The sequence below is a fragment of the Alligator mississippiensis genome, chromosome 2 (assembly GCF_030867095.1).
Source record: "Alligator mississippiensis isolate rAllMis1 chromosome 2, rAllMis1, whole genome shotgun sequence".
In the NCBI taxonomy this organism is placed as follows: domain Eukaryota; kingdom Metazoa; phylum Chordata; order Crocodylia; family Alligatoridae; genus Alligator; species Alligator mississippiensis.
This window is the reverse complement of record NC_081825.1, coordinates 248,226,431-248,241,601: the sequence shown is the minus strand read 5'-3', so window position 1 is coordinate 248,241,601 and position 15,171 is coordinate 248,226,431.

The window sequence follows — 15,171 nt, the reverse complement described above, 5'->3', positions numbered from 1 at the left end:
GCAATACTATGACCTGGGAATGAGAGAGCGTGAATTCTGGAAGGGCAACCTGGTATTAGTTATGCTACAGAACCACCCCAGTAAAATGATAGCTAAGTGGCAGGGCCCCTTAAGAGTTTATAGGAAGGTAGGAGTGTTGTGGACTCCTGCAGTCCAAGTGTTTTTTACAAAGGTGAAGGCAACACTGTGTAAGACCCCAGTATTGTATACCCCCAATTTTAAGCAACCATTTTGGTTACATACAAGCACCTCAGCCATTGCTCTGGGGGCAGTTTTGACACAACAGGTAGAAGAAGAAGAGTGGCCTGTCACCTTTTCAAGTTGGAAATTATCAGAGGGAGAGACCCCATACTCAACAAGTGAATGAGAGTGCCTGACAATTAAGTAGGGGATAGAATTATTTCACTACTATTTACATGGGAGGCACTTCACTTTGGTCACTGACCATGCACCTCTATACTGGTTGAAAATATCTAAAATGGAAAAGTCTAGATTAACCAGGTGGGCCCTGGCCCTACAACCTTTTTCAGTAGAACATCAACCTGGGAGGCTAAACATCATGGCAGATTTTCTTTCAAGAACACAGGAGGGTGAACAACTGGAGATAGATGAGATGGAAGACAAGACAAAAAGTGATTGTAAGACCAAATATGTTCAACCAAATGGTATGTTTTTACTAAGGGGGAAAGAGTGTGACAGGACAGTGGTTATGCCCTGCCATGAGAGACTAAAAAACAAGCAGGTGACATGGAATGGGGAATCTCCACGCACCATGATACCTGTTGAGATGGAGATTGTAGCTCTGGATTATAATTACTGGCACCGGTACCAGCTGTGGCAGAGAAAAGACTGGACATTACGCCGGTAGACATGTCAAACAGCTGGGAAAGTTAAATGCCAGTCCGGTGTGTGTGTTCTTCTCCAGAGAAGGGAAGCCATCAGGGGTGAATCTCCTGCAACTGCACAGAGGTGCAGTGTTTACTTGACTGGACAGAGAAGGGTGAGTAGAAGAGTGAAAATTAAATTTACCTTTCTTCTAGCTGATGTGAGATTGAATACGGGAGGATCCCGCAGCATCCAACAGGGATTCTTACCAGCATGGCAGGTGAGTTCCAGAAAGAGGGGATTATCAGGTCCTGGCAGATTGACTGCAACATAAAATCATCATGAGCAAGATCTTCCACAAATATATACATTTTTAAATATGGGCTGAACATTACTATTGCTCCATACACATTTTTAATCAACTTGGATTCAAGTTAGTGCAACTTTTTAACTCTTGCTTCCATATTTAGAGGACTAACTCATTTGTACTAATACTTATTTGCATAATGCTGGCAGTCTAAAGGGGCTTTAACGTGGGAGCAGAATTACAGTTATGACTATCTAACAGCTCTTTCCACTATCAAAGTGGTGCACGGTAGTCTGTAGATAGAAAAGAATGAGGTTCAGAGAATTCCTGATAGAGACCAGTTACTCCAAACTATCCTGAATTCAAATGTATGAAGTAAATATCACCTTTTTTGTAACAAGATGCTTTTATTCAGGACAAGAATACCTGCTGCTACCAGGGTTGGCAGAACATTAAAAAAGATGATGATAACACACTGCAGAAGTAGCGTATTGGTTGGGAGATGGGTAAAGCACCAGCCCCAGGCACCATAGAATCAGAGAAAATTAGGGAAGGGACCTCAGGAGGTCATCTACTCCAGCCTGCTGCTCAAAGCAGAACCATCCTTAACTATATAATTCCAGCCTTAAAAACCTCCAAGGGTGGAGATTCCACACTCTTTCTGGGTAATTTGTTCCAGTGTTTTACTACCCTCCTAGTGAGACATTTTTTCCTAATATCTAAACTAAACTTCCCTTGCTGCAACTTGAAACCGTTGCTCCTTGCTCTATCATCTGCCACCAATGAGAACTGTCTAGCTCAATCCTCTTTGGTACTCCCTTCAGGTAGTTGAAGGCTGCTATTAAAATCCCCTCTGTCTTTTCTTCTCTAGACTAAATAAAACCAATTCCCTCAGCCTCGCCTCAGCAGTCACGTGCCCCAACCCTCTAACCATCTTTGTTGCCCTCCACTGAACTGTCTCCAATTTGTCTAAATCCTTTCTGTAGTAGGGGGCCCAAAACTGGACACAGTACTCCAGATGTGGCCTCACCAGTGCTGAATAGAGGGGAATAATCACTTCTCTTGACCTGCTGGCAACACACCTACTACTGCAGCCCAGTATGCCATTAGCTTTCTTTGCAACAAGGGCACACTGCTGGCTCATATTCAGCTTATTGTTCACTGTCACCCCCAGGTCCTTTTCTATAGAGCTGCTGCCTAGCCAGTCAGTCCGCAGCCTACATGGGATTGTTTCATCCTAAATGCAGGACTTCACACTTGTCCTTGGTGAACCACATGAGATTTCTTTTGGCCCAAGCATTCAATTTATCTACGTCTCTCTGAATTCTAGCCCTACCCTCCAGCGTATCTACTACTCCCCCAGGCTTGGTGTCATCTACAAACTTACTTCTTAGAAGGGGCACCAGAATCACACCCTGTATCTCCCACCCTCTTTCCAGGAATCTTTTTCACACCAGGAATAGCTTTGTGCTGCCCAGCCAAAGGAGCTAGACTAGCACAGCCCTTCAGCCACTTGAATGGCTGGGGAAGCAGGAAGGCAAGCCCAGTGGTGTCCTTGTTCAGCAGTAGGAGAAAGGTCACCTTCTGTGTAATTCTTTCTCTGTGGTGTATGACAGGGTCTAAAATAGCAGTGCTGTTCAGTGGTTAGGACTCAGGACTGGGAAATGGGAGGTCAAAGTAGTTCTGACTCTGCCATTAGATTGCAGTGTATTTTTAGTAGGCTGACTACATGGAAATCCTGGAAATTGGGAACATCGTCCAGGAAATCTGGGATACTGGCCCTATCCCCTGAGCTCTCATAAGTTGGCAGGGTGCCTGCCTGCCTGCCTGCCTGCCTGCCTGCCTACTTACAAGATGCTTTGCACCGCTCCGACTCCAGGCCAAACTGTGCCCCATACCCCTGTATTTCCGCAATTCCCATTATAATTCCAAACAGCCGTCTGGGACCAGCTTCTGAAATCTTGGACTGTCCTAGCTAAATTGGGACATACGGTCACCCAAAGCTTTAGAGAAGTCTTTTAACTTTCCTCTTCTTCAGCTTTTCTTAATGCAAAATAGGAATGATATTTACATACCTTCATCAAATACTAAGATTTGTACTAAGGCTGATTGGTAATGTATGCAATAAATGCTGAATAATGTAACTGTTATTTTTTTTTAATTTAATTTCATTGTGACTACTCAGATGTTAGGTGCACAGTGTTATTGGTCTGCGTATTAACATTAGCAAATTGGCAACCTCTTTGGCCAATCTGTTGGGTAATACTGGTGATGTGCATGTGTAGCAAGGCCTGATGCAGCTGCTTTAAATAAGGCAGGATTTGTCTTAAAGATAGGGGTTTTATTTGCATCAGGACTACAAAATGAGGCCTAAAGTCTACATGCTTTAAATCTTTACAAATGTGCATTAAAGAGAAATGAGTGCACATGCTGAAAAGTGAACCCCTTGCTTCTAAATGAAATGAATCAGTCATTTTTGTGCTTTGTCCCTCTAGAAAACCTAAAGGCACTAGTTCATATTATGGGCTAATGGGCTGCAAAATGTCAGTGTAATGACAGAATTTTGTTTCTGGCAGTTTGACAGAATTGTGTTATTTTGGGGAAGGCTGCAGGGATAACCTGAACATAAAAGTAAGGTCAATTCCAGTCAAATCATTTTTAGTAACTGAAAGATTGTGATGGTTGCCTGGCAACCATATCAGATATAAACTAGTGTTTCCAGGTGATTTAGACTTAAGGCTTTTTACTAAATGCATTATTCTTGTGGTGTATGGGGAAGTCAGCAACTGAATACAGGAGCTTATAATGCAAAGCATTGAACAACCTCAGCTATTGGTCTTGTTCCCAGTGATGACATGAGTTGAAAGTATTTTGATATATAATAACATTGCTCAGAAAATGTATTTCAGTAGCATAACTAGGGCAGAGTGAACCAGGCACTAGCCCCAGGCACTGATTTAGATGGGGCACCAGCAGCATTTCCTGGTTCTATGTATCCAGTATCCCTGACCAGAGCACCAAAATGTTTAGTTATGCCTCTAATGTATTTAATTATTCTTCTTTCAGCAGTGGCAACAGCAGTAATTAACTTTATAATATAGGATTTCAGGATAAAATATCCTGTTTCATTTCCTTTGAGCATTCTTCTCCACTTCACTTCAATGGAAAACCTTTTTTTCAAGGATGTTCTCATCAGCTTCCAGGTGGGTCACTGGAATGTAATAATGCTCCCTCAGCATTGCACTCTGGTACCTGGAGGAAGAATAAGAAAAGCCCTGGACATACCTGGAAGGAGATGATGGATTTAAATTGGGGAAATGATAGATTTAACTGATTGTGACTAGCCACAACTAGTGTCTTTCTTTCCTATCTTGTTCTTATCTCCTCCTGGATCCTCTTGTCCCTTTGAAGGGTGCCTTCTCTTTTACACAGTAGAACACTTTATAAGACGGAAAAATTATATTATTTCCTTGGCAAATACACAAGGTAGTACTGTAAGAATGGAGAGGAGTATCTACAGACTTTGTCGCATGTTACACTTAGAATATGTCTTACTTAAATCATAGTAAGCAATAAGCATTACTGTGAATTAGAAAGTTTTCTGAACAGTCACACAGCAATGTACCACACCAGAGCCATTTCAAGACTCCAGTGCAGTGGGAAGGTTGGGACAAAAAAACAGCAGTTTCAGTTCCAGCTGTCACACCCTACAGAAGCTGCTTTGGTGCAGTGGATTGGCTAAGATCATCACTAGCTGATTTTTCATCCCAGTCCCCTCATTGCACCAGAGCTGGTTCAAGATCCTGGCATGGTAGAAAGGCTGTGACCAACAGACCCAACTGCACTACCTCACTGTAATCTTAAATCCACTCCAGTGTGGTAGGATAGCTGAGACTGTTTGGTGGCTGCAGCCCCCTTCCCCCCTGTGCCAGTTCAAGACTCCTATGAGATAGAAGGGCTGGGGCTGACAATCAGCTGTTTGCTGCTCTCAGCACCTCAGTAGAGTCTCCTGATGGTATTACCTCCATGGAGCACTTGGACATTAGCTGAACACATTACATAATGCAATCTGGAGATGCTCTTTGTTCGAAAACTCCTAACTTTATTACTCTACAATGGCACTTAGCACATGTTATACAGCTTGAATGCTCAGAGACTAGTGTTTTAAATTTAGTAAACATATGTTGGGTGTACTGTGTGACAAGACCTTGAGATACTTAGTCTAAAGAGGAAGGAAAAAACAATTTATAAGCCAAAAAAACCTGTCAAAGATGGCTTAGATAGATATCACACACATTTTAGCCATTCTGGTGCCGCAGGCACAGCAGAATATAGATGTGGTTTCTTTAATTACATTGAAACTACACCACGGACTGTTTCTGAGGCCCCAGGTATGGTCTTTTACCACGTACTACACCACCCCATATCTGAAATGGTTGAACTAGCACTAGACTGTGTCTATGGTTCATGAGGTTAGATGATGAGGACAGTCATTTAGAGAGTGAACCACGTATTACCATTTTGCCTGCCACAACGTCACACCATCCACTATACAGATGTTGAGTAACTCAGTCCAGTGTGTTGGTAATGAGGTGTCCCCCAAATCTCCAAAAATTGTCAGATTTAGTAACTCCAGTATTTTAGAAGGGAGTTTTTTTTTTCTGCAATATGACACCTGAAGTTAGAAAGTTGAATGTTAGAGGATTAGCAACCACTTGGCATTTTCTGGGTGCATAATCATTGTTGTCATTCTCATAGTTTGATTCAATTGCTTATCTCCTAAATTTGTGATAGAAGAATTTAAAAGCAGCAGAGCTCATTATTTTCCAACTAAGTAGCAGACAGTGACTAACTAGTGAAGATTTCTGTGCAGGGCTTTTGCATTTGCTTTCCAGGTTAAGCCAGCAAGCTTACATGTTGGAGACCATTTTTTGTTCTTCTAAGCTGTCTTGCTGAGGTAGTACTTGTATGTAAGTATGGCAGAGATAATCCTAGATGTGTTGGCTTTGGATAATTTGTTTTTTATTCTCCATTCTAGAAAATGCAGTTTTCATGAAATATTGGCATGACTAAGATGCTGTCTTTGATATGCTGGGCTTAAGGTTTACCTTTTTGCAATACTCACTGGGCACATCTAGACATGCATTAATGCACCTTTTTTAATGTGTATTAAATTTAGTCCTCCAATGTGAGATACTAAATTAATGTGCTAAATTAATGTGCATTAGGCTGTGCTAATGCACGTAGCACATTTGCATCCTTTTTTAGTGACTCAGTGCATAGTAGATTATTTTACTGTGCATTAGCTTAATGTCATTTTTTTAATATGTTGCTTTAATGATCAGTAAAATAATTTACTGTGCATTAAAGTGCACGTGTAGAAGTGCCCAATGGTGGCTGGCATGTGTTGGTTCAAGTTGCCTTCATCTTTTAGAAATCTGTCTTGAACATAGGCAGATGTCAATTGCTTACTTGAAAAGCCTTAGGTTGTTGGAACCAGATCATTTGTGATTATGTTGAAAAGAACTGGAGCAAAAACAGATGCCAGGGGAATCTCTTCTTCTGAATCTTATATGTGTTCAGCTTGTTCCCTAGCTTTGCTTGGAATTGACTGTCTAGGAGCATTATTTTCATAGCTATCACTACTTGCTATCTTTACTAGTAGGCCAGTATACCCAATGTATTGTGTGCCACTATCAAGGGATACAAAGACCAGAGCAAAAACTTGGTCACTTTTGTGTTCTATGCAGCCAAATCTGGGGATTTTGACTGCAGTGTGCTGGTACTTTTACTGGGACAATCTCCTTGCAGATTCCTGGCTTTTATTCCTGGGTTTTATTCCTCTGCTCAGGGACAGACTGTCTGCAACATTAGGGATAAGGAAGGAATTTTACCTCAGAATATGATATGCATGAACTGTGAAGGGTTTTTTTTCCTTTTTTGCCTTCCTTTGTAGCAGGTGGCATGGCCTCTGCCTTGGATCTCCTGAGTATATTTAACAACTCCTGTCCTTACAGTGTCAGGATATGAACATAGCCCTCGTCTCCCAGCTTGGCCTATGGCAAGCTACGGTGTTTTGAATGTTTCAGACATTATGCCTTGTAGTTGTGTGAGGTTATTTGTGATGTTTTAAGAATAAGTTAGACCAACACTTGTGTAGGTTCGTTTAAAAAAGAATGATCCTGCCTTGAGCAGTGATTTGGATTAGAAGACCTCCTGAGTTTCATTACTGTCCAACTTTTCGAGATTCTATGATTCTAAGTGCTGTTATTAAGTCTTAATCCTGCCTAGTCAGCCCTGAAAATCTGCTGTACGAGGGGCATGCTTCTTATCAGAATTAGCAGCTCCCAAAGTTTGAAAGCACGTCTCAGAACCGATGTTCGAAAAATGGAAGGAAGCATGGGATGCAACACTTCTGTATGCTCATTGTGCACCCTGTGAGAACCAAAGCAGAAAATAGACTAAACCTGCACTGCCCCTCTTGTTATTCACTGTTCTTTCTCTTTTTTTTCTTCAACTCAATATTGAGGAATTGCCAGCTGCAAATCTATATATGCATAACTCTCTCATAACCTGTCACAAAGTGAGTGTTATCTGCCTACAAGAAATCCCCATGCACCTGCACACACCTTTCTTGCCAGTAGGCTAACAATAAGAGGCTACTACATTTTAGTCACAGTTTTCATGGAACCACTTAGTGAAGCTTAATATTCCTGATGTAGAAACCCTGCCCTGTTCATTATTGCAATAACATCACGTCTAGGAATGCAACTTGCTTATTAACAAAACTGAACAAATAATATGACTAACTGCTGCATTTGTTATACACTTATTGAAGCATTTTATAATTTCTTTGAATTTGCTTGTGGTTCAGAATTATATAACAAGTAATAATTGGTTTTTGGTTTTGTCTGAGAACTCATTATTTAACATTTAAGCTGCCTTGCTTAGTTTTGATTGAACACATAGGCATCATTGCTTTTTTTCCCTGGCACTGCCAGTAACTTGTTTGTTATAAATTGAAGTTGAGGACATCTGCACCTTGGATGCCACAAGGGAAATAACCTAGAAAGTCTGACTTTACTGAAGTTTAATGTGCGTGTGTGTGTGTGTGTGTGTCCGCCCGCACGCATGCATGTGTCTATCTGTGTCGGTTTCATATATATATATGTGTGTGTGTGTGTGTGTGTGTGTGTGTATGTGTGTGTGTACATGTATCAGAGTGTTCCGAGAGCAGTCTGGACAGGAGGCAGTGGTAGAGCGCTGCCATGCTGGCGGGGACAGAGCAGTGCTGGCTGGCCTCACCTCCCACCCCCGCGCTCCTTGGTGGATGGAGTGGGCCCGGACCCCAAGTGGGGATGGAGGGAGGGGAAGAGTGTCCCTAGGCCCTACATGGTGGGGGGAGGGGAAGGGTGAAGCAGGCCCTGGCCCAACACAGCGGGGGGGCTGGAGATGGAGGAGCGGGCCTGGGCCTGATACTGTGGTGGCAGGGAGCAGGAGGGGAGAGGTAGGCCCAGGCCCAACATAGCAGAGGAGGGGAGGAGCAGGGCCAAACCCCAAATGGCGGGGGTGGAAGTGGGGGAGGGCAGGAATGGGCCCAGACGAGGAGGGGGGCAGACATTTGGCTCCGTCCCTGCCCAACCCCCTTGTCATTCTTGACGGGCAGTTTGCTAGTATACAGATAGATAGATAGATAGATAGATATGTACTCGTTCATAGTGGCAAAATGAACCCATTTTTAATAAAAGCAGTTATAAATGTTATAAGCAAGTTATGCAGGATATCTGCATTTCATGTCTGCATTGCATACATTATAATCCAACACTAAAAGATTCTGCAGTGTTAGTATGCGTAAAACTTTTTTTTTTTGGACAGTCAGAAGTATTAAGCAAAGGCATGCAAGTATCTGATACAACCATATCAATTACTACAAATTGGTATTTCATGTTTCCTTATTTCTCAGTAGCTAAAAAGGAAAAATGGATAGATAGCAGATACAGTCCATCTAACTGAAAATGACTGCCTGCAATTACTTTTCCTTGAGTGGAAGGCAAATACGAAACAAACAGAGGAGTTAACATAAGCATCTCTGGGGGAAAAATATTTAATTTTAAAACCAGGGTTATCTATAAATAGTATAGTCACTTAAAACAAGTTGACCTAGCCTCATTTAACATAGTCCTAGTTATAAGCTCAGTCACTCTTTATTAACTTCAAACCTCTGGCTACTCAGACAGAGTGTGTCATGACAATTTGAAAGCCTCAAGCCAGAGTCATGAAATTGACAAATATTCCAGAAATTGAAATTCTAGAGATTTTGTATGTTCATCAGCATCATAAGCTGATATAGAAAATGTTGCAGGATTTTATTGAGAACCACTTTTATATTAAATGATAACTTAAAATGCGTATGACAAGAAGGTGGGTACTTCTGAGAGAGAGAATACTGCTCTGCTGTATTAAAGATTTTTCTAATGGTTTTTAAACCAAGTTCTTATCAAGATGTAATGCACTGATATTGTTGATATGTTTCTAGTTTAAGAAATGTACTATGCTTCTTACCCTAACACAATTTGCAATCTCCTCAGTCATCCCTATATGAAATAATGCAAATGAAACAAGCCCTGCAGCTATTATGCAATGCAAATGCTTTATTGTTTATCATAGAAAACAGCCATTTTTTATAGTCTGGATTCTACTATTCTGGATGGTCTCCTGCAAAACACTATAAACTCCTTTCTCTCATCATATTAAGCATTCATAAGAGTCTACAATAGGGCACTTATGCACATGCTCTGGGAGGTGTGGGGGGGCACTTTAAATAGCGCAACTCTGAGAACCACGCTAATTAAAAGTTCCTGGAGCATCACTTGCATTAGCATCCCCATGCTGAATAATGGTGGCAGGGTACTTTGAACTAAAGCTTGTCAAATGAGTTTTAGTTTAAAGCATCCTGCTGCCATTTTTCAACGCAGGAACACCGATACACGTGAAGATGGAGGCTGCTGGAGCGTGTTAATTTCCACACTCCAGCAGACTCAGCTAATCCCTGGAGATGGAGACACACTGGAATTACAGTCTCAAAGCAGGCTCCCTGCACATGTGTAGAAGCCCATAGAGACCAAGAATTGGAGACTTGGTTACTGCTCAACTCTATTGTAGATCATAAACAACTTTAATTGTTTATAATTTAATAAAAACCATACCTAATAGATTTTTCCTCTAGTGCTTAGTTCCTGAAAAGTACTGTGGATCTAGAGCCAACAAATAAAGCTGGCTTTCCAATGTAACAGTCTCATGAGAGGTGCAACAAAAATGAAAACATTGTCAGAGCATAGCAAAATCCTGCTTAAATGGTACAGACGAAACTCACTGTAAGACCTTTTGACAAGAATTGACTTTATTTGTCCACAGTTAAATACTCCTTATTGCTGAAATTATCCATGATTATCTTGTTTGGCTATGAATTCTACATAAAGTGGGCCAACAGCAGCTATTTTCATTACCCCGTTTCCTTCCCCTTGTATCCTGGTTTGTTTCACTATTATCTATTTGTCTACCTCTTCCATTGTCTTTAGATTGGAACAGTAACTGTAAATTACTCTATTTGCGTGAAGCCTGCATCATGAGCCCCTGAGCTGGTTGAAGTCTCTGGGAACTGTTTCAGTATACTTGTTTTATAATAATGGTGATGACTACCCTTAGGAAGCAGAGAGTTAGAAAATATCTAAGGGCCTTGTTGCACGGTAATTTTGGCCAGTACCTGGAGCTGTTAACCCCTGACTTGTCTGCACATTAACACCTGAAACTAGTTTTAAGCACTTATTATACAGCTCAAAGTTATGCCACTCCAGGGTCAAATTATTTCTGATCCATGTTACTCATTTTATGTTACACTAAGATGTAGTCACTCTAGGTTACACCTTAGTGTAGCTTCCTCCTCCCCCACCCTCCTGGCTTGGATTGGGCCCACTACCCCTCCCCGGCACCCTAGATCCCTCCTCACTGCTCCCCCACCTTATTTGTGCTGCCCTTGTAATCTATCCTTCAGGAGCAGGCAGAGAAGGGTTTACCTATCTTCCTGCACAGCTGCCACTACTTCTCTTTGGGCCAGGTTCAGCCTTCGGAAGAGCATGAGCCTAGCAGCGGTGATGGCAGGGGCTGGGCCTGCTCCCCTGGGACAGATAGCAGGGGCAGCCACAAGTAAGCAGGGGAGCAGGGAACCTGGATGCAGGGGGAGAGCCCTCGGGGTGGAGGTGAACTTGGGGATGTCCTGGGAGAAGCCCAGAATGAGAGACTAGGAGGACTGGGGAGGAGTCTTACTTTTTAGACCTCCAGGACCCTGCTGGCTTGATGTGAGACTGCTCTGAACTTGAACTCACACTAACACTGATTGACATTTGTGTGGCTCACAGTGTAAGATGTAACAAGGCCCTAAACTAAGCTGGTAGTCTGAGATTTTCTCAAGTTTCAGTGTTTAGTTTTCTCTCTCTGGTTTATCATTATCAAAATGTACTTATTGGGAGAAAAATTTGAGCCTTGGCTCCTGCAGAGGTGAATTGAAGAACACAGATCTTGGCTTGTGACCATTAGAACTTAGCATTTGATTCAGTGTTCATAAGTCATTGTCAGTCCTTGCATTAACTTCAGTGAGCAGTATATTCAGTCTATGGAGAGCAACTAGATAAACTGGGCCATAGCCATCCGGGACATTAAACGTGCCCCAGGAGTTAAAATAATGAGTCTGACTCCAAAAACACTTGTGAGCAGCCCAAAAAGTCATAAGATTTTTTTAAATGACGTTGTTTTAATTTTTTGTTCTGTTTTTTGATTTCTTTAATCTCCTTCTACTGTTGGCTACAAATGTCCAGCTCAGGATCCTTAAAATTCTAGTTTATTAGGTGGATTGAAACACTGTAATCATAAACCTTGGGGCTGGTCCCCACACACACACACATGCACACACATACACATACACAGTAGCAGGCTACAGAGTCAGGTATACCTATCCTACAAGCGCTGGAGTCTGTCGTTGAGGCTTCTTTCAGCGTGGTGTTATCTTCCAGAAGGGGGTCGCCGGCTGGTCCTTCTGGCTGGACAGGTCTGGTCGAGTTGGAAATCAAGAGGGCGCCCCTGAGGGTCACTTTTCACTGCCTTTTATCTGTCCCTGGCAGACTTTGGTGACTGCCCAGTTTTCAGGTTTGCCCAATCCAGGGGTCATTGACCCTCGTGGGACTTCCCCCCCCCCCTCGGTGGCTACTGGACGGCATCTGTCAGCCCCAGGGGTCGTCTGCATGTACGTGCAGGTTTGCGAGTCCGTTGATGAATTTAGAATAGGGCTCTGGGAGTGGTCGATCTGAAGGTATTCAGCCCAAAAGTTGGTCCCCAGCGTTGATTAAGTCAGGTCAGAGCTTCTAGCCCTTGATCAGTGACGTTTAGAGATTTCCCGGTTGTTACATTGTCTTCTATTGAGTTCTTCCGTTGGCTGATCTGCAGCTTCCCAGGTGTTAATTGCTGCCTGCTTCCATGTTACACATTCAATCATGTTACACATTCAGTCACTGATTCATTCGCTCTTTCAGGGGCCAGCCTGATACAGAGAAGAGCAGTTTGATTCCTGCCCTTGTTAACATTGTTACAATGTATAACTTACTTATGAAACTAAACACATTCAGTTGAAAGGTGAGGAGTATAAAATATAAGCTACAAATGCCATGGCACACAAATAGATAAAAATACCAAACTACAAGGGGAGATACAAAATGCACAAATACAAATTTTAAAACACAATTCCTTATCTTAAAGTGAAAGAGAGAGGAAGGAAGAAAAGGTAGAAAAAGAGAAACATATCCAAAGAGGGGACAGCAAATGCAGGCAAGAGGAAAAGGGATCTTTCTGCTACACTATGCAACCCCAGTTTTTAGAGTGAAGTGATTGTGGTTGCTGCTGCAAGGTCTCTTGCTGGCTCCCTGATAGTAAAGAGATTCTTACCTTTTACCCAAGTCCCACCATTTTAATTTAGTCTGTATTGCGCCAACTTCACAACTAATTATTGCCCCCATACCATCTTCGCTACCCTGAGCCCCTCAGCATCCTGCCACTGGTTCTACAAACCAAAAGTACTTTTTCCTGTCCTGTGGATGTGGGGGGTGAAGGGGAGTTCACTCCTTCTCCATTTTTTTTTTTTACCTTTCTAGGTCTAGAGAAAGGGAGAAAGTCAGAAAAGAGCTAGTCCATATTACACAGAAGGAGAAACAGAAAGAGTCCAGAAGCAGAGCTGAGCTAATGAATGATCTGGCCACTGCTAGTGCCTGGGGATATAAGACTGTCCATTTAAGTCCATCTGTAGAAGCAGACTGCAGGCCACTGAGGCCAGCCAATAGTTCTGCCTGAAGGTCTGTTGTGGTAAGCCTCCCTTGATCCTGTGCTCTTTGTTTCCTTACTTCTGATGCTGCTCAGCTCTGCTTCTCATCCAAGGTGCCATGGCTAGAGGTGTGAGGAGGTAAAGAAATATGCATAAGCTCAGGCTTGGCCATGTCTGCCCATTCCCCATTCTCGCTGCCTTGTGCCACTACCAGGAGGTAAGCACTAGAATAAATAAGTTAGCAGCACCCTGGTTTAAAAACTAAATTTACAAAAGCTATGGAGGTATGACTTCAATCTAATGGGGGACACCTTGAATCTAAAAAAATTGCAAACCACTGTTTTATTTAAATGCCATTTCCTGAGTTCCCAATGCTGTAATCCAACACAAGAACTTGAGAATTTGGAAGTTCCCTTTGACTGTAAACAGCTGGACATAATAAAGTTCATTATAATCTCTACTAAACATACAATATTTATGCATGTTTCTGTCAGGGCTAGGAGAAATAGCTGTTAATACTTATTCATGAATATACATTTCTCTGAATTTGCTCAGCTCTAATTTTAGGTGTATTTATAAGGTTTTCTGTACCTTTCAAATAACTTCAAGCACACTATAGGACAAAACTCTGAGTGCTTATATATCACTATAATAATAGTGCTTTGAATTCTCCTAGGAGTCTTATGTAAGTGCATTTTTAGAGTATAAAATTTAAATATTCTTGCTCTGATATTTGAAATTTAGTAATTCTCTGAAAGAAAGCAAATGAAGAATTTCACACTTCACTGCCCACATTGAAAATATAATGAAATTGAATAGAGTTTTGAGGTCTTTCCATCTCTGCATTCATTATTAGACATAGATATCTTACTTCTGGGCAATTGAGCAAACAATGCCCTTGACAATCACTTCCCTTCATTAAGATTCAAAAGCAAGGTAATTCATTACATGCCAGAAGGGGGTTGTTAATGGCTGGTAATGAACCACCACTGAAGCAATTACTACTAAAGGACCATTAAATACTATGAAAGCACATCAACGGAAGGTTTGGGAGAAGCGCCATCTCTGGCATTTCTATGTATTTCACTTAAGGAGAATTAAAGGTGCCTACTTAAAAAAAAAAATCGAAAGAAGTGCAAATCAAATATTTGCCTTTGAGTCAGGAAGAATTAGTTCTATGTGCAGTAATCAAGAGAAGAATTTTCAAATTACATAGTAGTCCTGTCTCATATCCATTGTTACTTTTGAAATATCTGGCAACTGGCCTAGAAAAATATCATGGATGGTAGTATTTTACTGGTGTTTACTCAATTGGCTTCTTCTAAATATAGGACATTACATTTTTATAACACTTAAATTATCACTTCATTTAATGCAAGAATCATATATAAGTCATGCCTGAGAGAAAGGTGTTCACATTACAAAAACTGTGATAATTGCTATGCTTTTTGACAAAAAAAAAAGCTATGCTTTATTTTTTGCTTGGCCTGCCAAGCAAAAAAAATTGTGTGCTACTGCTCTAAGATGACTGCTCAGATGTACCAATCTCTGATCCTGTCCTATCCTTCTTTGAAGTCCTCTCACAGAGTTCTTTGAACTTTCATTTAAGGGACTGACATGCACCTGGGGACATGTCTCCATTCGCATCCTTGAAAACTAAAGCATAGGGGATGAG